The 27265-nt window shown below is 43.4% G+C and overlaps 1 pseudogene; it reads right to left on the bottom strand.

Moving 5' to 3' along the window:
* Positions 1-2790: 2790 nt before the first annotated feature.
* LOC126293777 (5S ribosomal RNA) lies at positions 2791-2908 on the bottom strand (annotated as a pseudogene).
* Positions 2909-27265: the final 24357 nt, after the last annotated feature.

Below are 27265 nucleotides of genomic sequence, written 5' to 3'. Positions count from 1 at the left end.
CTATCCAAAACTGTTGGATGTAAGGTCCGCCCAGTTCTGCAAAACACAGGATTTTTCAGACATGTTTCAGCACCTCTGTGCCATCATCAGTGGGTTTCGGTTTTATTTAATCTGTAATGTGAACATTTTTACTAAATGATAACAAAACTAGTTCAAACAACTATTTGTTTTGTTTGTTAATACCTTCACAATCGGTTTGCATAGTTTTTCAGGAGCACTTGCTGCGTTTTATTTCGTACTGGTTGGGATTTAACCTATCATTTTATGCTTTAAACATAATTTAGTTCGTCACGATATTTCGCCCATATGAACGTATTTACTTACGTATTTGTGTGGCAAGCCCTTTCTTCTAAGCATCCTGATGAGGTCTTTTGAAGCACACCTAAATATACCACATATATTCAAAAATTTGGTCGTAAAAGGCACTTTGCACTTCATCAAAACACACTGTAATCGTGGTTGCTGTGTGTCAGTGGTTCAAATGGCTCTAAGCACTATGGGACTAAATATCTGAGGTCATCAGTCCCCTAGAACTTAGAACTACTTAAACCTAACTAACCTAAGGACATCACACACATCTATGCCACAGGTAGGATTCGAACCTGCGACCGTGGCGGTCACGCGGTTCCAGATTGAAGCCCCTAGAACCGAACAGCCACACCGGCCGGCTTGCATATGGTCATTGTTTGTGTTTTGTGTTGGGTGAGGACTTGTGTGTGTATGGTATGTTCATTTCTGTACTGTTTACATATTTTTTGGTTTAATGTGTGTACTATATGGGTATCATAACCATTTACTATTGCTTTTTTTGTAGTGTTTAGTTCTTGTGTGTAGTTCTGTTTGCTTATGGGTGTTCTGTTTAATCTATAGAGCATGAATCTGAAGTTGCTTAGGAGGCTGAGTCATATGAAAACATTAAATATTTTCTTAAATATTATTTATTGTGTAGAAGTGGTACAAAAAACTGTATCACTTTTCAACATAATCTCCCTCACGCTCAGTGCAAGTCCTCCAGCGTTTACAAAGTGCATAAATTCCCTTGGAAAAAAATTCTTTGGTAGTCCGCGCAACCACTCACGCACCGCGTGGCGTACCTCTTCATCAGAACGGAACTTCTTTCCTCTCATTGCGTCTTTGAGTGGTCCAGAAATATGTAAATCACTTGGGTCAAGGTCTGGTGAGTATGGTGGATGAGGAAGACACTCAAAATGCAGGTCTGTGATTGCTGCAACTGTTGTACAGGCAGTGTGGGGCCTTGCATTGTCGTGTTGCAAAAGGACACCTGCTGACAGCAATCCACGTCGCTTTGATTTGATTGCAGGCCGCAGATGATTTTTTAGGAGATCTGTGTATGATGCACTGGTGACAGTGGTCCCTCTGGGCATGTAATGCTCCAAAGTTACGCCGTTTTCGTCCCAAAAGAAAGTCAGCACAACCTTCCCTGCTGATGGTTCTGTTCGGAACTTCTTTGGTTTTGGTGATGAGAAATGGCGCCATTCCTTGCTCACTCTCTTCGTTTCCAATTGGTGGAAGTGAACCCAGGTTTCGTCCCCAGTAACGATTCTTGCAAGGAAGCCATCACCTTCTCGTCTAAAGCGCCGAAGAAGTTCTTCACAAGCATCAACACGTCGTTCTCTCATTTCAGGAGTCAGCCGCCGTGGCACCCACCTTGCAGACACTTTGTGAAACTGGAGCACATCATGCACAATGTGGTGAGCTGACCCATGACTAATCTGTAAACACCCTGCAATGTCATCCAGTGTGACTCTGCGGTTTTCCTTCACTATGACTTCAACTGCTGCAATGTTCTGTGGAGTCACAACTCGTTGTGCGTCACCTGGACGAGGAGCATCTTCCACTAAAGTCACACCATTTGCGAACTTCCTACACCATTCGTAGACTTGCTGCTGTGACAAACATGCATCACCGTACTGAACCTCCATTCGTCGATGAATTTCAATAGGTTTCGCACATTCACTACGCAAAAAACGAGTAACAGAACGCTGTTCTTCCCTGGTGCAAGTCGCAAGTGGGGCGGCCATTTTTATACTGATACCGCGACGATGTGTGTGCATCTGCACTATGCTGCCACCTACAGGCCATTCTGTACCCTCTTTGTAGCACGCTTACCAACTTACAGGATAAAGGCGCGAAATTTTGATTTGTTATTAGAAATTTAAGGTTTTCATTTGACGCACCCTCACATATGTCAACGGGTGGTTCGACAGGTTGTGAATGGTGGAGCTTGTGATTGTCGCTTTCCCTGATTATTGTGAAGTCGTGTGTGTTGTTTGTTTTTTGTATGGTAAGATCAAGAAAATGGAGTGTGTTGTTTATTTTTGATTCTAATGAGAAGTAAATGTTTGGGTGTAAGTTGTTTATTTCATCGTGTAGCGGAAAAGTTCAGTTTTTATGCGCGGCGTTTTGAAATCGCAAGCCCACCGAGGGGTGGGGTTTGGAGTTGATTTGGGGGAAGAGACCAAACAATCATCGGTCTCATCAGATTTGGGAAGGATGGGGAAGGAAGTCGGCCGTGCCCTGTCAAATGAACCATCCCGGCATTTGCCTGAAGCGATTCAGGTAAATCACCACTCCGTCTACAGGCCACAAGTGGCCCATCGGGAGCATCCGACCGCCGTGTCATCCTCAGATAAGGATGCGGATAGGAGGGGCGTGTGGTCAGCACACCGCTCTCCCGGTCGTTATGATGGTTTTCTTTGACCGGAGCCGCTACTATTCAGTCGAGTAGCTCCTCAATTGACATCACGAGGCTGAGTGCACCCCGAAAAATGGCAACAGCGCATGGCTGCACGGATGGTCACCCATCCAAGTGCCGACCACGCCCGACAGCGCTTAACTTCGGTGGTCTCACGGGAACAGGTGTATCCACTGCGGAAAGGCCGTTGCCTCTCGGGTAAATCACGGAAAAACTAAATCAGGATGGCCGGACGCGGGATTGAATCTTCGTCCTCCCGAATGCTAGCCCACTGCACTTCGCTCTGTGTGCCCACCGCTAAGCCGTCGGACTGCCTCTGCGAAACTGCAGTTCTCAGGAGAGTGCAGAAGGGCTGAAGTCGTACTGCCATCCTGTGACAGGAGCTGACAGCGTGTGTACTGGTATTGATGGCAGCTGGCGCGGTAGCCCTGTTTGTTCTGCATTCTCAGCACGCGCGACCTGTTTGCGAAAAAACCCGAGCATGAATTATGGATGTTTCCCGTCAGTATCCTCCAGGCGACGCGAAGACGGCCCCTGCCGCGTGGGCAGCCTGCAACACAGCGGTTTAACGCTGGCACAAGAGGCAATACACCAGCTTTCTCAACGGGCGCGAGGTTAGCTATTATGAGTGTTGCAGCTTTTAATAATATCGGGCACCAGATGTAACGATATCGTTAAAGGCCATCGATATATCGAGAGAAGTATCGATACATCGACGGTTGTAACATTCACGTACCTGCCTATACAAATATGATATTATCTTGGAACTCTTCCATTTGGTTCGTGTTTGCATAGGAAAACAGTCATATCACAAATTGAGTCCGCCTTGATGCAAAACACCGTGTTATTTGTTTATTTCTTTATTGTCCCAAACTAGTTTCGGTGACAAATATCACCGTCATCAGTGGTTTTTTTAACTCTAAAACATGCGGAAAATGGTATGGTTGTACAATCACAGTAAAACATTATTACATTTTTACAAATCGTCTTTTGAAATATAGTTTTATATTGTTACTTTTATACTACCTTATTTATTGTGTGCTACAGCATGTTTTAAGCTATTATTGACGCTGTGTGTGACATATTTTATGCGCTCTTTTTTTCTGTTGCCATCTTCTTACTTAGCGAACATTGTAATGTTGTTGCTTTAATTTGTTATGTGAAAGCGGTGCTGATAGACAATAAAAGACGGTTAAAAGCTGTGAGCTATCTGAGGAAGTTAACGTTGCATTACTGAGCAACTGTTTCACCAGGTATCCAGTCTAGCTTACCAAATTTCCAACCAGACTAAAATTAATTATAATCTTTTAATAGTCATACGAAAACCGGTGATACATATATAAAAAAGAGAATAAAAATAAAAATAAATAAATCAGTTTATATTTGGAAATTTATTTTAACATTGATCCTTGAAATTTCAGCATATTAAACTTGAGTCATAACTAAGCTGGTGCCTTATTTAGGATTGTAAAAATGTGAGTTTGTAATCTTACGGAACACATCAAATAGGGAGCCAAGATTGGGAGACTGCATACAACACTACATTCATAAAACAACACACGAAGAACATTGAAACATATGCAAGAGGAAGTTAACCACAACCAACCGATTCAATTTTCACCTAAAGAAGTTACATTCGTAGCGCAATCCCGTCCGTCATGTAATTACCACACACTGGTATACTAAATTCATACTAACTCTCTGTGAAATCTTCCCGAAAAGAATAGCTGAGAGCTACTTTGATGATTACACCACATGCTTCACGTGATTAACTTGGTTTACACAAAGAGTGTAACTCCACAATAATTTTGATAATTAAAATAAATTAGATCGAAAAGCAATTTACAAAAGAAAAACCTCGAACTGCTTACTATCGTCTCACTATTAACCTGATGGGTCAAACAATTGTATAAGCACGTGGTACTGGTCTCACAAAGTACACCCCACGTGGGTTGAACATAAAGAAAAGTTGCTATATTGAAAAATATTGTTAAGACGAGACGTTATAATATCACGTACATTCGCATTTAAGATTGATGATATTAGTTAGAGTTACTGATCAACACGTGTTCCACTTTACTCACAAAGTAGTGACAAAGCAACTACTGGAAGATATTCTGAAGTTCACACTCGAAATACACTGCGTTGCAATTTAAGGTAACATTAGATATTTTAGAGCTAAAACCTGAAATAAAGGTGATTAAATTTTCAGTTAGGCTGAACTTAAGAAATCCATTGTCCCGCGGACTTAGCAGACACGCGCTTAGCCGGAGATCTTACCACTTCAGACGCTCGCCTCGGACAGACTGACCTGCGCTCCTACCAAGGGTGCTTCCGTATACAAAACGGAAGTGACCAGAGGGGCAGCTTCCTATACCAACATGACAAGGGACGGACAGAACCATACTAAGGATAGAAACCTCTTTGCTTCTAGAAAGCGTAGCTACCTGTTCCGACGTCGGTCCTAATGTTCTCTAGCAGACAGGGTTGTCTGCTACCATCCAGCATGCAACTAGAAAAGCATTTGCTCATTCATCCTCTCACACAGAAGGGAAGGGGGATGACAGTGTCTTATCATATACAGTATATAAAAGAAAGCGGATGTAGGTCCCGTATGAGACTGTGTGACATGAATTACATATAAACTGTGTTTTAAAGTGTAGTAGTGTGACAGATCGTTCTTGTTTATGTGTAAAAGTAACACGTTCCACTGCTCAGTCTCCTCGCAGATAGTCAGAAACACCACAGTAAATTTAGAAGAGGAATTTATGCCGTAAATGACAACAGATTTAAGATATTAACATGAAAGGAATCTAACAGAGACCTTTCAACATCATGTCATCTGCAACCATGTGAGCGGCTGTTAGTAAACTAATATTCAAAGGTGAACTTCGTATGTCAGCAGCATATACCTGGGGTTGTGGTAGTGTTGCGGAAACCAGTTATTTTGGACTGTATTTAGCTGTTGCTTAGCTATTCGTGTACTCACGTTCGTTGGATGGTGTGTGGCTGCTTTTTATACAGAAAAACAAAACTTTAGCACTTTGTTTCTGATCCAGAATGTTACGCCATCTTGCTGTTCGCGTGTGTCGCGAGAGGCGTATCGAAAGTGGCGAGAAAGGCTGTGATAAACTGCAGCGCGAATTACGACGACTTCTGTTCATTATTTATGTCTCTGTGTGTGATGGGGAAGTGGTTCTTTTACGTGTGTGTGCTCTCTGTTCTGTGTCCTTGGTCAGTTCTCTCAGAGCGGCAAAGAGTCTTATTGTTGCAGAGTGTTGTGTTTTCATTTATTACATTTTTCCCGTCGACTATAGCCTTTTGTATGTCGTAATTTTCTTCTGTCGTTAGTTGTCCGTATAGACTGTTGCTGTTTCTCAGAATGCGTAGATCGCTTCAAAGAGCTCAGACTGGAAGTTCCAGCGCTGTTTCTACCAATTGAAAATTCGCATGCTACGTTGTAGGAATAGAGTAGACGAGTACAGTAGGGGAGTCAAATAACTACACTCTTTTCATTGTAAGAATGAACCTGATGTAAACATTACGCCATGTATTCTTTCACGTTTGCTTGACTCTCATTAGATTTTGTTTCACGTGGATCGTACAACCAAGTACGGTCATAAGGATAAGATGGCGTAACATTCTGGATCAGAAACAAAGTGCTAAAGTTTTGTTTTTCTGTGTAAAAAGCAGCCACACACCATCCAACGAACGTGAGTACACGAATAGCTAAGCAACATCTAAATACACTCCAAAATAACTGGTTTCCGCAACACGGTGGCCGAGCGGTTTTAGGCGCTCCAGTATGGAACCGCGCGACCGCTACGGTCGCAGGTTGGAATCCTGCCTCGGGCATGGGTGTATGTGATGTCCTTAGGTTATTTAGGTGTAAGTAGTTCTAAGTTCTATGGAACTGATGACCTCAGCTGTCAAGTCCCATAGTGCTCAGTGATATTTGAACCATTTGAACACGCACACACACTGAGCGATAAAGCGGGACAACAGCTGGTCCAACTAACCTGCAATTATGTGACCAGATGCAGTTCAGACGAGCTTCGAATGCCATTTAATTTTTAAAGAGAATGAAACAATCTTCGGCAAAAATCCAGCACTACCGCAACCTTCTTAGGTCACCAGACGGGAAGCATAAAATGCCATCGTTCTCACATGACATAGCACTCAAATAATTCCAAACAATAGTGATGAAAATTCATAACTCACGCACAGTATAATTTTTCTGACCGTGCAGTCTATGATGCAAAAGCATCTGCAGGGATTTCACCGTCCTGTAAATACTGGAGCGACTGAAGCTATTACTTAGTGAGTCGTCAGTAATCCCTTATTTCCTTCCCTATCCAAATCCGAGAAAATTTCAGACCTGGAAGTGTTACCTGCTACGTTGATAACGAGTCGATCAACAACAGAATCCACGAAGCCACACGGGCGCAACATCTTCTCCTTATTTTTTTATTATGTATCGTGCTACACTGAAGAGACAAAGAAACTGGTACACCTGCCTAATATCATGCAGGGCCCCCGCGAAGACATACAAGTGCCTCAACACGACGTGACATGGACTCGACTAATGTCTGAAGCAGTACTGGAGGGAACGGACGCTATGAATCCTGCAGGGCTCTTCATAAATCCGTAACAGTACGACGGGGCGGAGATCTCTTCTGAACAGTACGTTGTAACGCATCACACATATGCTCAATAATGTTGACGTCTGGGGGGTTTGGTGGCCAGCGGAAGTCTTTACTGAGAAGAGTGTTCCTTGACCCACTCCGAAGCAATTCTGTACGTGTGGGGTGTCGCATTGTCCTGCCGGAATTGCCGAAGTCCATCGGAATGCAGAATGGATATGAATGGATGTAGGCGATCACACAGAAAACGTGTCACCTGTCAGTCGCCAGTTATTTTCCGCCTGTGGAGCATAAAAAATACAAAGCTACAATAGCGAAAAGGGCTTTCTTTTAGAAAAGCGAACTTTAAAAAAACATTTTAAATTGATATATCAGGAAATTTTATCTGAAAGTATTTGCAGGAAGTTTAGCTTATGGAAGTGAAAGTTCAGCTATAAACAGAATAAAGAAAAGAAAGGATGAGAATAAAATCCTGTAAAATGTTTGGTTACAGAGGAGTTCCGAACATTAGATTGGCAGACGAAAGATAATGAGGAGGTAATTCATGAAACTGGGGACTAGCAAACGCTTTATCGCAGAGATTGAATAAAAGGATGGATTGGTTAGTAATATATATCTTGAGATATCAAGAAAGGAATATTAAATGTGCAAATGATGGGAAATGTGAGGGGGGGAGGGGAGGGAGGGGAACGGAAGGGGCAAATATACACTCCTGGAAATGGAAAAAAGAACACATTGACACCGGTGTGTCAGACCCACCATACTTGCTCGTGGACACTGCGAGAGGGCTGTACAAGCAATGATCACACGCACGGCACAACGGACACACCAAGAACCGCGGTGTTGGCCGTCGAATGGCGCTAGCTGCGCAGCATTTGTGCACCGCCGCCGTCAGTGTCAGCCAGTTTGCCGTGGCATACGGAGCTCCATCGCAGCCTTTAACACTGGTAGCATGCCGCGACAGCGTGGACGTGAACCGTATGTGCAGTTGACGGACTTTGAGCGAGGGCGTATAGTGGGCATGCGGGAGGCCGGGTGGACGTACCGCCGAATTGCTCAACACGTGGGGCGTGAGGTCTCCACAGTACATCGATGTTGTCGCCAGTGGTCGGCGGAAGGTGCACGTGCCCGTCGACCTGGGACCGGACTCCAGCGACGCACGGATGCACGCCAAGACCGTAGGATCCTACGCAGTGCCGTAGGGGACCGCACCGCCACTTCCCAGCAAATTAGGGACACCGTTGCTCCTGGGGTATCGGCGAGGACCATTCGCAACCGTCTCCATGAAGCTTGGCTACGGTCCAGACCACCGTTAGGCCGTCTTCCGCTCACGCCCCAACATCGTGCAGCCCGCCTCCAGTGGTGTCGCGACAGGCGTGAATGGAGTGACGAATGGAGACGTGTCGTCTTCGCGATGAGAGTCGATTCTGCCTTGGTGCCAATGATGGTCGTATGCGTGTTTGGCGCCGTGCAGGTGAGCGCCACAATCAGGACTGCATACGACCGAGGCACACAGGGCCAACACCTGGCATCATGGTGTGGGGAGCGATCTCCTACACTGGCCGTACACCTCTGGTGATCGTCGAGGGGACACTGAATAGTGCACGGTACATCCAAACCGTCATCGAACCCATCGTTCTACCATTCCTAGACCGGCAAGGGAACGTGCTGTTCCAACAGGACAATGCACGTCCGCATGTATCCCGTGCCACCCAACGTGCTCTAGAAGGTGTAAGTCAACTACCCTGGCCAGCAAGATCTCCGGATCTGTCCCCCATTGAGCATGTTTGGGACTGGATGAAGCGTCGTCTCACGCGGTCTGCACGTCCAGCACGAACGCTGGTCCAACTGAGGCGCCAGGTGGAAATGGCATGGCAAGCCGTTCCACAGGACTACATCCAGCATCTCTACGATCGTCTCCATGGGAGAATAGCAGCCTGCATTGCTGCGAAAGGTGGATATACACTGTACTAGTGCCGACATTGTGCATGCTCTGTTGCCTGTGTCTATGTGCCTGTGGTTCTGTCAGTGTGATCATGTGATGTATCTGACCCCAGGAATGTGTCAATAAAGTTTCCCCTTCCTGGGACAGTGAATTCACGGTGTTCTTATTTCAATTTCCAGGAGTGTTTGTATAATGTGTGTGTGTGCGTATGTGTATCTGTGTGTGTGCACAAGAGAGAAATTATATATGTTTGTGAAGTTCTAAAAGTAAGAATAGGCCATTCATATTAAAGTGCAAAATTATATAACAAATCATAAAACTTGCTCCAGTATCTGAGGGCACTTTTAGTTTAGTTATTCTTACTTAGTTGTGACTGGTGAAGTAATACGACACTGTTTTGTTTTGCAGGTAAGGCACGCTGGACTCTGATGGAGATGCCGACGTAAGCTGACAGTACGTACAAGACTGTGTCTCCTTATTATGGCTCGTAGAAACTTTAACTTAGTTTAGTTATGCGCTTCCTCTGTAAGATTCGGAAACGTCATGATGTGGAACACGTGAGTTAAACGCAGGTTGCACACGCTCCTTAAAAATACAAATAATATGTATACGTAATTCACTACTTATCTGTATTCAAGATGTTCGCTTCAGTGAACAGACTGACAGAAAGTTCTATATATGTCTACGTCGCAAGTTTGCACGATGAAGCTTTATTCACGGTAGGGTAATAGGGACGAAGCTTACTTATGATATCGTAATCGTGTGTTCAAACGCCGCCTCGAACTCAAATGGGTTTCATCATTGAATAAATGCAACCAGGGCATTTGTGTAATATCCCCAATTGGATCCACATACACGGAGGTGACAAAAGTTGTAGGATACCTCCTAATGTCGTTAGGACCTCCATTTTCGCGATTTAGTGCAGCAACTCGTCATGGGCTCAACAAATTGTTGGAAGTCCTGTGCAGAAATATTGAGCCACACTGACTCTATAATCCTGCATAGTTTCGAAAATGTTGCATGTGCAGGTTTTTTGCACGAATTGACCCCTCGATTATGTCCAACAAATGTTCAATAGGATTCATGTCCGGTGATCTGAGTCGCTAAACAATTCGCCCGAATTGTCCAGGATGTTCTTCAAACCAGTAGAGGGTCGCCCTGTGACATGGGGCATTGCCATGCATAAAAATTCCATCGTTGTTTGGGAACAAACGATGCCCAAGTAAATGAACATTACCGTTCTCAGTGAATGATCCGTTCAGTTGGACCAGAGGATCCAATTCATCCCATGTAAACACAGCCCGCAAAATTATGGTGCCATCAACGGCTTGCACAGTGCATTGTTGACAACTTGGGTCCATGGCTACGTGGAGTCTGCGCGACACTCAACCCTACTATTAGCTCTTACCAACTGAAATCTGGACACAATTGAGCAGGCCGCGGTTTTGCCATAGTCTATGGTCCAACCTGCAACGGCCTCGCCGCAGTGGATACACCGGTTCACGTGTGATCACCGAAGTTAAGCGCTGTCGGGCGTGATCGGCACTTGGATGGGTGACCATCCAGGCCGCCATGCGCTGTTGCCATTTTTCGGGATGCACTCAGCCTCGTGATGCCAAGTGAGGAGCTACTTGACCGAATAGTAGCGGCTTCGGTCAAGAATACCATCATAATGACCGGGAGAGCGGTGTGCTGACCCCACGCCCCTCCTATCCGCATCCTCCGCTGAGGATGACACGGCGGTCGGATGGCCCCGGTAGGCCACACATAGCCTGAAGACGGAGTGCTATGGTCCAACTGATATGGTCACGAGACCAGGAGAGAAGCTGCAGGCGATGTCGACCTTTTAGCAAAGGCAGTCACGTCTATCGCCTGCTACCATAGCCCATGTTAAATTTTGCCACACTGCCCCAAGGCCGATATTACAATATCGTATTTGTTTGAAAAAGAAATATGATCAAATCTTCGTCAATTTTTTTTGAGAAAGATCTTTGACGTTGGGCTAGAAAGTCTGTTACACCGTCGTCATATTTTTCGTCAGATTCAAAAACGCGGATAGCAACTTCTGTATCCAGAAGGAGATTTTCACTCTGCAGCGGAGTGTGCACTGATGTGAAACTTCCTGGCTGATTAAAACTGTGTCCCGGATCGAGACTCGAACTCGGGACCTTTTGCCTTTCACGGGCATGTGCTCTACCAACTGAGCTCCCCAAGCACTACTCACGCCCCGTCCTCACAGCTTTACTTCTGCCAGTACCTCGTCTTCTACTTTCCATACTTTACAGAAGCTCTCCTGAGAACCAACAGAACTAGTACTCCTGAAAAAAAGGATATCCCCCAGGCTGTGGCTAAGCCATGTCTCTGCAGTATCCTTTCTTTCAGGAGTGCTAGTCCTGCAAGATTTGCTGGAGAGCTTCTGTAAAGTTTGGAAAGTAGAAGACAAGGTACTGGCGGAAGTATAGCTGTGAGGACGGGGCGTGAGTAGTGCTTGGGGAGCTCAGGCAAAAGGTCCCGAGTTCGAGTCTCGGTCCGGGACACAGTTTAAATCCGCCAGGAAGTTTCAGCAACTTCTATATTTGGAAGAAAAGCGGCGAAAAAAAAGAAACATATTGGGATGAAGCCATAGGTATTACGTTGGGATAAAAACAGCATTCAGTAAAACTTGTTACAAGAGTGGCAAGTGGAGGACGTCAAGACTTTCTTATATATAAATTACTTACGAATGCATGAGCGTCTACTTCAGTATTTGCTCAGTAAAGTGTCTTCTCATGTTTCAAAACAGAATACTCCCTTCAGAAATGTGCAGAAGAGAGGCAAACTGTGGCACCGGTATTTCTTGATACAGGAGGTAGCTACTCTATACAGTTTACAACACAGTACTCGAATATCATATTGCACAGTAACCAAAATAATTCTAGAAACATATGTAGCGATTTATAAAGCAATGAAGGGGGAATATGTAAAGGTAAATAAATGTTTAGTGCACTATATGCGCAGTAAAAATATTTTTATTTTTCAATAATTTAATTAATGGAATTAGTGTTCTCATAATTACAAAATTAATACAAAGCACGAAACAGGTGAAGCACTTTTTCTGCTTGTGGCATCTAGAGTTCAGGAATAGATAAAGCAGAATGGAAAGCTAATTTTTTAATTTTTAAATTTCAGAGTTTGACCATATCCTCTACTCCGGCTTGCTAGAAAGCCTTCCTGGACGATTGCAGATTTATAGGTGGCTGGCTGTAACTGGCCTTTTGTCGCCTGCAGCATATTCCACCTGCCAATCAACACAAAGTTAATAGCGCGCACTGTGCCATTTCCTTCGCCAACCCCCCTTTCTACTGGAAGCACGTTTATTAAAAAAAGAAAAAGAGTCGAAGGAATACACTAATTTTGAAGCCATGTTTACGAGTCAAATAGCTGAAGCGACGCCAGCGCTCCAAGTGGTTACACTTAATGTGAATAATACATGTTTGCCTTAAACATTACATGGTTGATTTTACTGTTGACTAAGCCTTATGACTTCTTTTCTTCGTTTACCACTTCACAGGTATCTAACACCTGTTATTACTTCTTCTGAGGAAAAGATGTTTATATCTGTGGAAACGTAGGTAAAGATTTGAGTAAACTTTCGTCGTGCAACTGATTTGCTGTATGATTCCCGTTATACTCATAATTCTAGTTGCTGAGTGTTGTTCAAGATTTTAAGCGTAAAATGCCCATGAAGAGACCGTGACAGGTGCACCCACCATGGGTACCGAAATGAAGGATCCAAATGGCGAGAAGCAAGGAGACTAATGGATATCAACAATCCCGACAGGGAAAGAAAACTAGAGCAGCCACTCGTTTTTCCTGGATCACGCTAAACGTAGTTTGTAACCAGACACTGGAACGGCAACCATATTGTACTGTACCATCAAATCTGCTATATTCATGTAACATTTGAGCATCACTATCAACAGTTAGAAAAAAAAATTGTATTTGTCAACCACAGTGCCATCTACCACAAATGGAAGCAATGGTCTGAGTAAAACGTACATACGTTTTTGACATAAAATCCGAATATGCATTAAAAATTGAGTTCCCCCAACTGAGTATAAGAATTTGATCCCGGCGACACGGAAGATGAGCGGTTGTTGCTCAGACACATGTCTACTTTGCTGACATTGTCACCTAGAACATTTGTTTCGTAGGATGCGTTGTTTCTGATATGTTCAATTGTCTCAAGTGGAAACAAACACCCTATATAACCTTAAGCTCCCTGTATTTTATGCCTTCTACGTTCATAATTTCAAAGATTGTATGCCAGTTAATTAAAACGTTTCTCTAAACCTACAAAAAATATAAAGGTTGTTTTGCCTTTCTTTAGCCCATCTTCTAAGATCATTCTTAAGGTCAATATTGCCTCGCGTGTTCCTATATTTCTACGGAACCGAAACTGGTAGTCTCTGAGGTTGGCTTCTACAAGTTTTCCATTCTTCTAAAAAGTAATTGCTTAGAGTGTTTTGCAACCAAGACTTACTGAACTGATGGTTCGCTAACATTCACAGCTGTCAGTATCTGTCTTATTTGTCGTGGATTTGTTACAATTTTCGTGAAGTCTGAAAATATTTCCTCCGTCTCATATATCTTGCGCACTATATGGAATAGTTTTTTCAACGTTGGCTCTCAATTACTCTGAGGTAATGCCGTTACTCCAGGGCCCTTGTTCTAAATCTTTCAGTGCTCTATGGACTTCGTCTTGCAGGATCACATGTACGCAACAAAATGCTAAACAGTTTCTTCTTTCGTGGAAAAAATTATGCTATTCCACTAAAGAACATCTCTCTGCTGCACGAAATAACCTTCAATCCTAACCCATCAATAAACACGGAGCACCCAAAAAAGTTTTTATTTAGCCGTGCGACCAGCACCATTAATAATAAGTTCAGCTGCGTGATGTTCCGCTTGCCTGTGAAAAGCGTTCGACACTCTTTGTTCAGAAACTTTCCGCCTATGAAAAATTAAGAGCACTTTATCCCCTCATACCATCCACTCTCCTGTGGACTTTTCTCGTTACGTAATTAATGAACGGCGCGAAAGAACCACGAGGAAAAGGTTTAGCAAAAAGGAAACAATCGGTTCTCAAGGAAGGCCGCGTAGTATTCACTTTGGTTCTTCGCTGACGGAACAATCATCTGCGGACTTTTTTTTTTCTTGCCCTAGACCGCAAGTCATGCTAATTTTTAAATTCCGTCACGCATCGTTAATGGAGAAACGATTAGTGTCTGGGTATAAATGTGTGGGTGGGTAGGGTGGAAAGGGAGAGGAGGGGAGGGGGGGGGGGGGTGGAATTGTACTGAAGAGATATTCTGCGAGGCAATTAACCTCCCACCGAGCGTTGCTGACGTTTCGATAGGCGTTATACAATTATCTACAGTGATACGCTCTTTCTGTATCCACGATTGTGCGGAAAGCACAAAAAAAAGTTACATTATTTTCTGTGTTGGATGACTTCCGGGTTCAGAGGTCAGCGAAGGCTGGGCTAATAAAGGGTCCACACCTGCCAATATTTTAGGTCCTAACGAATGTGACCTTCTTTTCTCAAACTACAGCCCGCAGCTAACACGTCAATAAAACGGAAAGACTCATATGAAAACGAGATTTTAGAAACCATCGCCTCTCACAAAAGATTGAGTTACTTAAATGCTTACAGTGAAAGTTATCTACACTCACGCTCATAAATTAAGAATAATTGCAGAATGTGGTGCTACACAACGTGGCACTATACAAAACTGGCGCGTAGGGAACCCACACAGAAAGATCTGTAAGTGCACGGTATTGGTGATAAGTTGAGGAAACCGTCCCGAATCACGTGTGCTACAAAACGCCACTGTTTCCTGTGCATGTACCCCGACATCAATATGGGATATGATCGCCATGCACACGTACACAGGCCACACAACGGGTTGGCATACTCTGGATCAGGTGGCCGAGCAGCTGCTGGGGTATAGCCTCCCATTCTTGCATCAGAGCCTGTCGGAGCTCCTAACGTGTCATAGGGGTTTGAAGACGTGCAGCGATACGTCGACAGAGAGCATCCCAGACGTGCTCGATGGGGTTTAGGTCTATTTCAAGGTACTCCTCCATCAGGAGGAAGGTGGGACCCACTGCACCTCTGAAAATGCGGACATACTAGTGCAAAATGACGTCCCGATACACCTGACGTGTTACAGTTCCTCTGTCAAAGACATGGAGGGGTATATGTGCACCAATCATAATCCCACCCCACACCAGCATACCACGACCTCCATAAAGGTCACTTTCAAGGTCATTAAGGGGTTGGTATCTGGTTCCTGGTTCAAGCCAGATGAAAACCCGTCTAGAATCACTATTCAGACTATACCTGGACTCGTATGTAAACATAACCTGGGACCACTGTTCCAATCAATGACCATGTACTGTGTTCTTGGCACCAGGCTTTACGGGCTCTCCTGTGACCAGGTGTCAGTGGAATGCACCTTGCAGGTCTCCGGGTGAATAAACCGTGTCTGTTCAGTCGTCTGTAGACTGTGTGTCTGGGGACAACTGTTCCAGTGGCTGCAGTAAGGTCCCGAGCAAGGCTACCTGCAGTACTCCGTGGCCGTCTGCGGGTACTGATGGTGAGATATCGGTCTTCTTGTGGTGTTGTACACTGTGGACGTCTCGTACTGTAGCGCCTGGACACGTTTCCTGCCTGCTGGAATCGTTGCCATAATCTTGACATCATTCTTTGTGGCACACGGAGGGCCCGTGCTACGAACTGCTGTGTTTGACCAGCCTACAGTCGCCTCGTATTCTACTCCTCATAACGTCATTAGTATGTGTTCTTGGAGCCATTTTCAACACACAGTCACCATTAGCACGTCTGGAAACTTACTCGCTGCACCGTACTCTGACATACACTAACACACCTCTGTGGATTGCTGCGAGCTTCACCGTGAAACGATCGCAGGTCAAATGCACCGCACGGTCATACCCCGAGGTGATTTAAACCCGCAAACCGCACACCAGAGCGTTGTTTCACCATGTATCAGCATTATCCTTCATTTATGAGCTTGAGTGTAAATAAATAAAAATAAGTTTCCTTAATTTACGTCTATGGTCACAATCTTTTCTGTTTAACAGATTACCGGTTTCGGTCTTTAATGACCATGATCAGATCTGCCTCATAAAAACAAGGTCCTAAAGCACTGCAGTGGCATAGTGAACTGTTAAATGCGGAGTCAGCACCAGCATCGTCAAATACATATAAATCACATCACATGCACGAGTCATATTGTCATGCTGGTGCTGATTCCACATTTAACAGTTGACTATGTCACCGCAGTGCTTTAGGACCTTGTTTTTATGAGGCAGATCTGATCATGGTCATTAAAGACCGAAACCGGTAATCTGTTAAACAGAAAAGATTGTGACCATAGACGTAAATTAAAGGAAACTTATTACCTGTACGGGTCACTGTGTTTTTTCGCGACGATGTCGTAGTTTCTGAAAATAAAAATAAGACTTAAGTACTGTTTGTGATTGTAAGATCTGAGCTGTAATAATAAATTATCTGTCGTAGTGAAACTTAGCTGCACTGTAATAATAAGTTTCGTAATGTTCAAACGTGTGTGAATACCTCAGGGGTCAAACGGCTGAGGTCATCGGTCCCTAAACTTACACACTACTTAAACTAACTTAAACTTGCGCCTCTAACCGTGCGGTCACTCCGCGTGTCTCGTAATGTAAAGTAGAGGCAAGTCTTTTGTGCTGTAAAAGTTAACAATCTGAGTGCAAGAATTTTGATCAGTATAAGCTGCCCGAATAATGAACTTTGATATAAAACCTACGATAATTACTTTTGCAAAACATCACAGATCCCACAATAAAACTGGTGCGCAACACAGAAAAATCTGTCTCCAATACCATAAGTTGGTCCTGACTAAATTAAAAAAAAAAAACATCAAGATATTGAGTCCTTACGTCTATTGCTTAGGAAATGAGACCCTTAAAGTAGTAAAGGAGTTTTGCTATTTGGGGAGCAAAATAACTGATGAAGGTTGAAGTAGAAAAGATATGAAATGTAGATTGTCAATGGCAAGGAAAGCGTTTCTGAAGAAGAGAAATTTGTTAACATCTAGTATAGATTTAAGTGTCAGGAAGTCGTTTCTGAAAGTATTTGTATGGAGTGTAGCCATGTATGGAAGTGAAACGTGGACGATAAATAGTTTCGACAAGAAGAGAATAGAAGCTTTCGAAATGTGGTGCTACAGAAGAATGCTGAAGATTAGTTGGGTAGATCACATAACTAATGAGGAGGTATTGAATAGAATTGGGGAGAAGAGGAGTTTGTGGCACAAGTTGACTGGAAGTAGGGATCGGATGGTAGGACATGTTCTGAGGCATCAATGGATCAAAAATTTAGTATTGGAGGGCAGCGTGGAGGGTAAAAATCGTAGAGGGAGACCAAGAGATGAATACACAAAACAGATTCAGAAGGATGTAGGCTGCAGTAGGTACTGGGAGATGAAGAAGCTTGCACAGGATAGAGTGGCATGGAGAGCTGCATCAAACCAGTCTAAGGACTGAAGACCACAACAACAACAACGTCTATTGCTTTATTGCTTGGGATCCATATCCGGTCGGATTGAGGGAGGACATAGAAGCATTTCAGAGGCGGGCTGCTAGATTTGTTATTGGTAGGTTTGATCATCACACGAGTGTTACGGAAATGCTTCAGGAACTCGGGTGGGAGTCTCTAGAGGAAAGGAGGCACTCTTTTCGTGAATCGCTACTGACAAAGGAACCTTCCCATCGCACCCCTCTCAGATTTAGTTATAAGGTGGCACAGTGGATAGGCCGTGAAAAACTGAACACAGATCAATCGAGAAAACAGGAAAAAGTTGTGTGGAACTATGAAAAAAAAGCAAAATATACAAACTGAGTAGTCCACGTGCAAGATAGGCAACATCAAGGAGAGTGTGGGCTCAGGAGCGCCGTGGTCCCGTGGTTAGCGTGAGCAGCTGCGGAACGAGAGGTCCTTGGTTCAAGTCTTCCCTCGAGTGAAATGTTTAATTTTTTGTTTTGAGACAATTACCAAAGTTCAGGCACTCACACATTATCAACTTCGCAATCCAAAACTCCTGGACATGTTCAGATTTGCTTGGACATATGCAGGATTTGACGGTCTACACCCGGAAAAATTTGAAAACGTTAAAAACATGTTTTGACAGAGCACAGGGAAAACTGTGCGACTGTGAAACTGTTGCATTCATTTGTTGCAGTTTATGTGACAAACTCTTATGTTTTCATTACTTTTTTGCGACTGATTATCACATCCAGAAGAAAATCTAAATCGGGCAAGGTAGAAGAATCTTTTTACCCATTCGCCAAGTGTACAAGTTACGTGAGTCGACAACACATCCCTGTCATGTCACGCACATGCCGTCACCATTGTCGTATAGAATATATCAGACGTGTTTTCCTGTGGAGGAATCGGTTGACCTATGACCTTGCGATAAAAAGTTTTCGGTTCCCATTAGAGAGGCACGTCCTTTCGTCTACTAATCGCACGGTTTTGCGGTGCGGTCGCAAAACACAGACACTGAACTTATTACAGTCAACAAAGACGTCAGTGAACGAACGGACAGATCATAACTTTACGAAAAATAAGGAATGAAAACTATTCACTCGAGGGAAGACTTGAATCAAGGACATCTTGTTCCGCAGCTGCTCACGCTAACCACGGGACCACGGCGCTTCTCTCCTTCATGTTGCCTATCTTGCACATGGACTACTCAGTTCGTACATATTTTTCATAGCTCCACACAACTTCTTCCTGTTTTCTCGATTGATCTGTGTTCTGTTTTTCAAGGCCTATCCACTGTGCCAACTTATAACTAAATCTGAGGGAGGTGCGATGGGGAGGTTCCCTTGTGCGGAAATTTAGAGAACCAGCATTTGAGGCTGACTGCAGCACAATTTTATTGCCTCCAGCTTATATTTCGCCGAAAGACCACAAAGATTAGATAAGAGAGATTAGCGCTCGTACAGAGGAATATAGGCAGTCATTTTTCCCTCGTTCTGTTTGGGAGTGGAAGAGGGATAGAAGATGCTAGCTGTGGAACGAGGTACCCTCCGCCACGCACCGTATGGTGGACTGCGGAGTATGTGTGTAGATGTAGATACAGACGTACAGTCAGTCGGCTCTGCTGCATGGACGCACTTTTGGCACTTTTGCCGCATGCAAATAGGTGTCAGAGCACACGGAAGCAGGTGGCCCGGTTACAAGAGGCAGCAACGGTGGAGGGTGCGTCAGTCATGGAGTGTGTTCAGACTTATTTGCGTGTTTGCTGTGCTGTCGCACTGAGTCACCGGCCAAGCGCAGTCACGCCGTCTATTCGTAGCGTCGCAGCCGGGAAGCAAGCCAGCGGCCGCCAGGTGGGAGGGGGGTCCGAACCTCCGACCTCTAGACACGTGCGCCGACAAACTTCAGTGCATATGGATCGCACGGCCGATGTGGCCGAGCGGCTCTAGGCGCTTCGGTCCGGAACCGCGCTGCTGCTACGGTCGCAGATTCGAATCCTGCCTCGGGCATGGATGTGTTTGATGTCCCTAGGTTAGTTAGGTTTAAGTATTTCTAAGTTCTAGGGGACTGATGATCTCAGATGTTAAGCCTCATAGTGTTCCATATGGGTCGCAGGGTGTGTCCTCACTACACGTGACAGCTAGATTTATGTCGATAATTCGCAACTGTCGATATTCATACCTCGATATTTCAAGGATTGAAAAATTTCACACTCGCCCGACTAGAAATCAGAAAATACACTACTGGCCATTAAAATTACTACACCAAGAAGAAATGCAGATGATAAACGGTTATACATTGCACAAATATATTATACTAGAACTGACATATGATTACATTTTCACGCAATTTGGGTGCATAGATCCTGAGAAGTCAGTACCCAGAACAACCACCTCTGGCCGTAATAACGGCCTTGATACGTCTGGGAACTGAGTCAAACAGAGTTTGGCTGCCGTGTACAGCTACAGCTGCCCATGCAGCTTCAACACGATACCACAGTTGAATCAAGAGTAGTCACTGGCGTATTGTGACGAGCCAGTTGCTCAGCCACCATTGACCAGACGTTTTCAGTTGCTGGAGAATGTGCTGGCCAGGGCAGCAGTCGAACATTTTCTGTAACCAGGAAGGTCCGTACAGGACCGGCAACATACGGTCGTGCATTATCCTGCTGAAATGTAGGGTTTTGTAGGGATCGAATGAAAGGTAGAGCCACGGGTCGTGACACATCTGAAATGTAACGTCCACTGTTCAAAGTGCCGTCAGTGCGAACAAGAGTTGATCGAGACGTGTAATCAATGGCACCCCATACCATCACGCCGGGTGATACGCCAGTATGGCGATGACGAATACACGCTTCCAATGTCCGTTCACCGCGATGTCACCAAACACGGATGCGTCCATCATGATGCTGTAAACAGAACCTGGATTCATCCGAAAAAATTACATTTTGCCATTCGTGCACCCAGGTTGGTCGTTGAGTACACCATCGCAGGCGCTCCGGTCTGTGATGCAGTGTCAAGGGTAACCGCAGCCGTGGTCTCCGAGCTGATAGTCCATGCTGCTGCAAACGCCGTCGAAGTGTTCGTGCAGATGGTTGTTGTCTTGCAAACGTCCCCACCTGTTGACTCAGGGATCGAAACGTGGCTGCACAATCCGTTACAGCCGTGCGGATGTCAATGTTACCATCGTTCTCAATGGTGACAACGCAGCCCATATTTTACAACATTTTGCGAGGTAATAACTTCGGATCTTGTGGGACACTGGCAATAAAAGGGCTGCATTTTGCCGACGACATGTACTCATGTCAGATAGTCTTATATTCAGACAGAATGTAACTTTTGCAGTGTTACTTGAAAATGGCCCTTAGGCCGAAATTGCAATCGTAACAATATTTCATACAGTCAACGGCAACTATGATGTCTTTTAAGAAATATTGTATGAATGTGAATTCCAGCCATGAGAAGTTAATCATATCACAAATAGTCCGTCTTGAACATAATCAAGAAAGTGAGATCATATTTGTACTGTGCCGATATTACTGACTCAGTAGAAATCTCAATCAACATGTTAATAGGTTTTGTTGTCGTTTCCGGAGTGAGTCCTTTGCAGATGTGGTAAAATCTGAGAAATATGTTCTCGACATTCAATTATTTTTTTCCAGACCTTAACTGCCTTGCTCTGCTAACTTCTTTCATTGTGGGATGCTAACGCAGCACAGCCGCCCCCAATGGCCGCGGCAATATTGCCGAACATGTTGCTATTGCTGCCATGCGTCTGGGCAGCAGTTCTTTTCTGGCTGTATCTTTGCATATATGCCTTCTTTATGGTCCCTGCAGACGTACCTTCAAAAGGCTACCCGTTGCAATTGAATCCTGCGTTTCAGTAGTCGTAACAGAGAGGGTGGCCAAAGACGGAGAGGGGGGAAGAGAGAGAGAGAGAGAGAGAGAATTGCAACGGTAGTGGTGCTCATGAATGAAGACGCTGGTCTACCAGGTTGCATCTAGGGCTGTCGGTAAAATGTCGATATATCCATATTTTTCAAAAAATGTCGTTACACGTCGGCGACATTCCTTGCATATGTTTCGATATGTAAGTTTGGAAATAGAAATATCGAGTGCCGTTATTTTGATTTTATATTATATTTTGATCGTGACTATCGATAAATATTGTGAGTTGTTCTTATAAAACAGTGGTAGGACATAACTTTACTTTCGCTGAGTGAAGGTGTAACATCCGCTTAGAAAAACTTTATAAATGACTGTGCTGATAAACCACTTACGTTATTTGATTTTCAAACAGCTGAGGAAAACTAAACGTACTCAGACATTTCTCTCTTTACTTATTCTGATCATCACTAAACTGACACACAATATTCTTTTTTTATCGTTGCACCCGTAAATGTTTCTCACTGAACACTTTAGATTTGTCACAGAATATATTTCTAACGTGTCCATATGTTCTGATAGATACCAAGTGCTTACAAACATAAGAGTAACATTACAAAGATGTCTCATGTTTGGAAAAAGATCATATATTCGCTGATGCAACTGAAACGCCTTTGTGAGTTTTACAGTGAATACTGCTACATTAATTATAAAGATGTTCCATGTCAAAGAGTAGATTTTTTGTGAGTACTGTATAGGTAAGGCAGTGCATTATTTATTTACATTTAGCAGCATGAGAATTGTAGTAACATATCAATTTGCTACATGATCTGCGGATATGTGAAGGAATATTATTTACTTTGAAGGGTGGAAAATAATTTTTGGAAACTTTTCAGGAAAGGGGTGTCAGCTAACTCGGTTTGTTCATTAAGGATATAGTCTGGGATGCTGTTTGTGTGTGTGTGTGTGTGTGTGTGTGTGTGTGTGTGTGTGTGTGTGTGTGTATTTCTATTTCTTCTAATATATTCATAGCGGTTCCTTTTTCTGCTAGATGTAAAATTTTTAAGTTGTTCTCAATGTTTCTCACTGAATGGTTTTGTTCAGCAATATGGGCTTAAAATGCAGATTTGTTCAGGTTGCCAAGCCTTAAAGGATCAATGTGTTCTTTGTATCTAACTTCAAAACTTCTGCCAGTCTGTCCAAGGTAGAATTTTGGGCATGTATCGCATTTGAGCTTGTATATTCCTGATTTACCGTAGGGACTCGTGGAAGTATTTACCTCATGGATTACTTTTTGTTGTAATTTATTGACTCTGAGCACTATGGGATTTAACTTCTGAGGTCATCAGTCCCTTAGAACTTAGACCTACTTAAACCTAACTAACCTAAGGACATCACACACATCCATGCCCGAGGCAGGATTCGAACCTGCGACCGTGGCGGTCGCGCGGTGCCAGACTATAGCGCCTAGAACCGCTCGGCCACTCGGGCCGGCTGTAATTTATTATTTGTGGAAAAGCTTTTTAAATAAGTTTACTATTTGGTAAGATAGTGGGCGTATATAGGGAGAGCAGTATAGTTAGGTTTGGCTCCTGTGGCACGCTGTTTTGATTAGGAGTGAATATTTTGTGAATTGCTGTTAAGTGGATCTGTGGTTTTTGTTTGCAATTTGTTGTGGATTTTTTCTGTTACTATGGGTTTATATCCAATATTATGAGCAATTGTTTTAAACTTATTGATTTCATTTTGTTGGTCTGTGTCACTCACTGATACCTTTTTAATTCGGTGTACAATGGCTCTTTACAATTAATGTAATAGTATTCGCTCTAAAACTCACAAAATGAATGTCTCTCTGTACTAGTGTAAAAGGCGTTTCAGTTGCATAAGCGAATATATGATCTTTTTTCCAAACATGGTACATCTTTATAATGCTACGCTATATCATAGCATTTTTGACACTCATATGTTTGTAAGGACTTTATATCTATCAAAACATGTGCATGTTAGAAATCTATTCTGCGACAAATCTAAAGTGTGCAATGATAAAAAAATTTACGGGTGCAACGATAAGAATGCAGTAAGAATGTATTCACATGTGTTGGGCGAAAACTATGAAAACAAGCACTCCAAAGGGACATTTCACGTAAGTCACATCCAATACAAATCTGTAACGCAACCATCTGTGTGTCCTGCTTATAATTACGTATTATTTATATTTTAGGACACTTAATCTGTAAAAAAGACGCACCATATGTTCTAATGAAAGCATGAAAACCGTCTGAAGATGAATCGTAATGATTCGAAACCGGTAACGGTAACTTTTGAATAAAGGAACTGAAAATAAATTTGTGGCTGCTTGCTGTCTCAACGCCATCAACATCTGTCTTCAAATAACAGCCACGGTCTGCAACCATCATGTGACCAAATTGCATATTTACAATGTGCAGTCGATATTGTTTTTTGGCCGATAGATGGTTCAAATGGCTCTGAGCACTATAGGACTTAACATCTGAGGTCATCAGCCCCCTAGAACTTAGAACTAATTAAACCTAACTAACCTAAGGGCATCACACACATCCATGCCCAAGGCAGGATTCAAACCTGCGATCGTAGCGGTCGCGCGGTTCCAGACTGAAGTGCCTAGAACCGCTCCGCCACACCGGCCCGCTTTTCGGAATTATCCGGACCTGGAAAATAATATAATTTTCTATGCGAGATATGTAGATGACTTCCTGTTTCTGTCTGAAAGTTCCCATGAAGGCCTAAAACTTATTTATCATTTTCAATAATCAATGAAAAAATCAACTTCACGTAAGAAAATGAGATAGCTGATAGGATCTTAGACTATCTCTATCTTGCTCTATCCATTATTGGCAACAAATTAGAGATCAACATTTTTCGAAAAGCAACCTATTCCGACAACGTCATCCCAGGCCCGTAAAATGGCCTTCTTTCACTCGGGTATGGCTCAAATGGCTCTGAGCACTAACTTCTGAGGTCATCAGTCGCCTAGAAAGAACTAATGAAACCTAACTAACCAAAGGACATCACACATACCCATGCCCGAGGCAGGATTCGAACCTGCGACCGTAGCGGTCACGCGGTTCCAGACTGAAGCGCCTAGAACCGCTCGGCCACCCCGGTCGACCACTCGAGTATCCATCGAGCCCTTTCAATTCCGCTTTTGCCAGTCAATTTACAGAACGAATTAAAGGTCCTCGAAAACATCGCTCAGAATAATGGATATAATCCCAGTATAGTAAGACAATTATTTAACAAAAAAATACGTAGGAAGACTACCGCCCTTTCCACGTCAGGTACCCATAGTCAAGACTAGGCAACAAAAAAATGGTTCAAATGGCTCTAAGCATACTTAACATGTATGGTCATCAGTACCCTATAACTAACCTAAGGAGAGCACACAACTCCCAGTCATCACGAGGAAGAGAGACCAGGCAACGAAGTACATATCAGTTCCCTTTATAGGTAACGTGTCCGACAAGGTACGACGTTTATTGAAAATCTGGGATGTAAAGTTTCTTACTCTACCACCAACAACCTTAAAAAGACTTTAGTCCATTTTCTTGATATAGGTACTGATAAATCACCCCTGTCAGGTGTATATAAGATCACTTGTGCTGAATGTCCCTATTATTACATTGGCGAGGCAGGAAGGGCCCTGCCTGTTAGGTTTAAGCCGGCCGCAGTGGCCGAGCGGTTGTAGGCACTACAGTCTGGAACCGCGCGACTGCTACGTCGCAGGTTCGAATCCTGCCTTGAGCATGGATGTGTGTGATGCCCTTAGGTTAGTTAGGTTAAAGTTGTTCTACGTTCTAGGCGACTGATGACCTCAAAAGTTAAGTCCCATAGTGCTCAGAGCCATTTGAACCATTTTTGTTAGGTTTAAAGATCATCAGCCGACTGAAAGTGGTGATGGAACACAAGGATCTACATTTGCTGAACATCTTGTCCAAACGGCCCATGCTCCCAAGCCACTAAAATATGCAGAACTTTTGCATAATGAAGTCAAAGGATGTAAGTTAGGCACCCTTGAAGAACTGTAAATTTTTAAACACCTTAGTATTGACAGAGAAAATTTACTTCATGATCAGCAGCAACTAAAAAATAGAAATTATTTCGAAGGATTTCAACCTTTACTCCAGTGGAGTTGACCCACGGTCCGCTTCCAATGGCAGATGCTGTTTCCTTTCTGCTTTGCCTCTTTATTATAGTGGATTTGTACATTGTGTCTCTATATAGTTTGTATTATACTGGCAATGACAGCAGTTGCAGAGATGGTTCTTAATTTGCCTGTTTTATGTTCAAGATATTTCATGCTTCGCACGCCTATGTCTCCCGTACTAATTTATTAGTTCTGTAGTGGGGTTCAAATGGTTCAATTGGTTCTGAGCACTATGGGACTTAACATCTGTGGTCAGCAGTCCCCTAGAACTTAGAACTACTTTAAACCTAACTAACCTAAGGACATCACACACATCCATGCCCGAGGCAGGATTCGAACCTGCGACCGTAGCAGTCGCGCGGTTCCGGACTGCGCGCCTAGAACCGCTAGACCACCGCGGCCGGCTTCTGTAGTGGGGTTTCGCCCTCTTATTATAATATTTGAATGTAAATTTTCTTGCTCTGACTTAGTAGCTAGTTCTTTGGAAAATTGTTTAATTTACTGTACCCTAGGCAGCCATTAGCCCATTTGCAGGACTGTTTCCTCTCACAGTTTGCTTACGATTTACGCTTGCTCTAAGTAGTTTTGACACATCTTGTCTCTAGCGTTTGCGTCTACGTTTTTCTTATTGTTTTTGGTACTGACAGACATAATCTTATGATTATGCGTCTCTATTCTGTATTAGTTTTATTCTGTGACATGGCCATTGGCCCTCAAAATAATTTAATTTTTTTAAGTATCATGACTTTCCTTATTATGAAATTATTAGATTGACGATATATTTCACTGTTTGATATATGTTCCTATGGGATAATTTATAGGTTCTGAAGAACCTAAATAAACTAAAACAAATTCACCTTGCAACTGAAAGCTGAATTTCTTATTGTCTGAATGTAGAAAAAGATACGAATATCGTAATAAACATCCTCCCTTTCCTAGAAAATTCCCACATACACAAAGCATTAACGCAAAATAAGCAGTTGCTCAATGAGCAAATAAATATTCGAAACCAGGCTGTATGTAGAAGTAATTCACAAAATTACATGAAAAAGAAAAGAGCCTCTTCCATCCTTCACCCCCTTCCACGGTCCCATCCACCACCTCCCCCTCCCAATTTCATTTCACTTCTTGTTCCTCATTTTCTCCTCCAACTCACACTCCATCACACTAAACTTATATCCACTCACCATGCTTTCTGCCTCCCCTATTAAAAACAGTACTCCATCAATATTTCCTGCCCTATTCTTACACAGTAACATAAATATACAGCAACATAATTAAATGGAATTACATACATACAATAA

This window comes from Schistocerca gregaria, chromosome 10, assembly GCF_023897955.1.
Source record: "Schistocerca gregaria isolate iqSchGreg1 chromosome 10, iqSchGreg1.2, whole genome shotgun sequence".
Lineage (NCBI taxonomy): Eukaryota > Metazoa > Arthropoda > Insecta > Orthoptera > Acrididae > Schistocerca > Schistocerca gregaria.
Note: the sequence above shows the minus strand (reverse complement) of the source record. Positions and strands in the feature narration are given on the sequence as shown.